Source organism: Trichosurus vulpecula, chromosome 5, assembly GCF_011100635.1.
Source record: "Trichosurus vulpecula isolate mTriVul1 chromosome 5, mTriVul1.pri, whole genome shotgun sequence".
In the NCBI taxonomy this organism is placed as follows: domain Eukaryota; kingdom Metazoa; phylum Chordata; class Mammalia; order Diprotodontia; family Phalangeridae; genus Trichosurus; species Trichosurus vulpecula.
In genome coordinates this window covers 267511094-267514359 of record NC_050577.1, presented here as the reverse complement: position 1 = coordinate 267514359, position 3266 = coordinate 267511094, and the positions used below count along the sequence as shown (strand labels likewise).

Here is a 3266-nt window from a genome sequence, read left to right as displayed (position 1 = left end):
AAAGAGAACTATTGAAATCAGTTTTAATAAGAAAAGAAAAAATGAGCACACCATTCCCAAGCCTCCCAGGCCTTCTCTATGGACTTTTGGTTGTTACACAAAACAATTTATGTAACAGCTTCACAAGGCTGTGCCTTCAGTGAGACTCCTTCACTGTAGAAATGTATTTAAACCCTGCTCGCACTGCCCCTTATGGTTCAACCTGATGCTGTGTGATGACTCCAGATTGCAAGCCCCTTACCTTGATTAAAAGATCTTTTGTTATTGCTACTTTGGTAGTCCTCTTTAATTCAAGTTGACATATCTGGTATCAGAAATGGGATTCAAAGACTCCTGCCTGGATGGCCACTGCTTTCAACCTTAGATACCCAGTAACAGCAGGGAATCCTTGTGTTCCAGTCCTGATTTGACTCAGTGGTTTGGCCTGGGTAAGTGATCTCTTGAATTTCTGGGCTGAGCTCCCATCTCTTTTTTGGTTGAGTTCCTGGCTCTTTGATCAAGTGTTTGTTAATTTTAAGGTATGTTCACTCCTATTTTAAGTCTACTCCAACAGGTCCCCCTAAACAGATAGCTGCTGGATACCTGTTTTTAAAGTTATGGACCATGTATCTGCAAGTACTTGGAAAATTAGTAGAATTGAACCCCTATCACTGCTGGCCACAACAGGGGTACTTTTGATCTCAACAAAAGCAAACATGTCTAGACAAGGTGAGGCCCTTTGCTATCTAGAAAACCATAATAAGAATATGTGTGTGTGTGTATGTGTGTGTGTGTGTGTGTGTATGAGGATACCAGAATTTCACCTAAAATGGGGGATTTTGTACACACAAATATTTTGGGGGGTGGGGTTTAAATGCGTTTTATTTTAGACAACCTACATGACATGCTTTTGAAAACAATGCCTCCACTCCAAATAAATCAAGGTCAAAAATAAATGAATAAAGCTCAAGATGACATCAGTCCAAGTTTGTCCAAGTCTTGGTGTTGTATAGATGACAAAAAGCAGCAGCCAGTTATGATGACAGGTGTTTCAAAGTAATCAGCTGAATTTATTAACATTTCTCCATTTCTAAACCATCCTTAAAGAAAATCATATATGGAGTCACACCATCCTCACGGAAATCCAAGAGAGCCACCGTGCCATCTGGATTCATGTTTTCGCCTATGAAGAACTGATAGTTTTTAAAATTAGCAAGGATGTGTTTGATTTGTTCTGCAGCTCCAGTCATAAAAGGTTTTACCCTATCTGGCTTGTGTTCTTCAAGTCTGCCTTTGATTGATTTCATGTAGTCTTTGATGTACTTTTTGTAGGATTCTTTTGTGAAACTAGTTTCTTGCAGATGATGCTTTATTACTATGTCGACTCCAGTGATTACAGTGGCATCTGTTCCTTCACCCTCAGGACCTTCAGCAGAGGCATTTCCACTGATGAGTGAATCGCCGTTGGTACCCTCTGTCCTACTGACCATCTTCCCTTCCACCTCCAGGCACAGCCGTTCGCGATCTCCCGGATCTTGTAAATGTCGGAGAACATCTCATCCTGGCTGTTGAGGTCCTGGTACATGATCATGGGGGCGGAAGGAAGGAGGCGGCGGCGGCGGCGCTAGCGCTGCGGCGGCCGGAGCTCGGTGTGAGCGCGATGCAGCCGGAGCGGTGCTTGGAAGGGGGAAGGGGGGAGCGGGCGGAAAAGACCGAGTCAGCCGCTCCCCAACCTCATATAGAGGGCACGTTCCCCAACACAAAATTATTTTTAAGAAACTTTGTCCCTAGTGTTTACTGTCAGTGTCTGCCTTTGTATAGTGCTATTTGTGTTAACTCTGTGTGTGTGTGCGTGTCCATGAATAAAAAGAAAGCTGCTTTTTTTCTTCTCCTCTTTGTGGTTTAAGCAAAAGAGGAAATTGAAGGTGTGGTAATAGCTGTACCTTTGCCTTTGATTCTATCTGTAGTGAAAACTTAAAGTTTTAAGCCTCGGTCACCTTTAAGAATTTCTACATATAATAGGAGCTTTGGACTTGGTCAGATCAATGAACATTGTGTACAGAACTCTATCCTACTCCTGGTATATCTCCTGGAGCAGCAAGCAACATATCAACTATTCCTCAGCTCTTTCTGAAGGCACACTGTCTCTCAGGTTAATAACCATCTTGCAGGTGAAGGATTAGTCTATTGAGAAGAAATCTGGCAAGAATTTTGTCAGCAATGACTAAGAGAGAGACATTCCCCCCATTCCCATAATTAGCACAAGACAACTTATTTCCTTTTCCTTTATAGAGGGGGACAATGGAAACATCCTTGAACTCCTGGGGGTTAACTTCATCTTGCCATATAACCCAGGCGATTTCAGTCAGCTTTTCTATGAACAATTTCCCCTTGCCTTGTAAATCTCAGCTCTAATAGAATCAGTATGCCGCATCAGATGAACCTAATGGTATTCAAAACCTTTCCTTCAGTTGTAATTTCAGCTAGAGAGGGATTGGCTTCAACCTGAGTTATATGGTCAGTGGCTTCAGCATTGGTTGATGATAGTCTATTGGGATCATTATGGAAGTGTTCCTCCCATCCCTCCAGGATCATGTCCTTATCACTAATCAAAGTGGCTCAATCAGCACTGAGGAGTTGGGATACAACATAGGTCTTTGGTCCATAAATAGCCTTCAGGGCACCATAAAAGCACATTGAATTGTTGTTATCCTCATAAAACTCAATTTCATCTGTCTTCATACCAAGCCAAGAATACACTTGATGGTACACATAATTTACTCCTTCATGCATATGTGTTTCTTTTCCTTATAGTGATAGTGGCTGTTGTTGTTGCTCTTTGAAACTGTGTTGATTCTTCCAATGTGCATGTTTCCATGAATAATAAGGGAAAATTCAACTTACTGAAGCTTGGAATAGCCTACAACTTGATGCACTCTATTCTGTTTAGATGTTTAACATTTAATACACATCACATATGTATGTGTTTGCATAAGTTGACTTATGCAGCAGTGACACACAGGAGTTACTTTAAAGCTGATCTATCTCTATATACCAAAGAGAATAAAAATAATGAAGTATTCAGTATCGGTATTAATACTTATCTATCTTTGATATAAGTTCTGATCAGGAAAAATGGCAGATCTATCAGAATTGAGAAAATTCTATAACCCAGACACAGTGGAGTCTATGAACTGGATTAAGTCAAAACATTCCCAGGAAGGCTATACTTGCTGGAAGGAGGCAGTTGTTAAACAGAATCAAATTCTGCACAAGGAGGCAGGGAG

The 3266-nt window shown here is 41.2% G+C and overlaps 1 pseudogene; it reads right to left on the bottom strand.

Annotated features, from left to right (window-relative positions):
- Positions 1-1052: 1052 nt before the first annotated feature.
- On the bottom strand, positions 1053-1585 carry LOC118851852 (annotated as a pseudogene).
- Positions 1586-3266: the final 1681 nt, after the last annotated feature.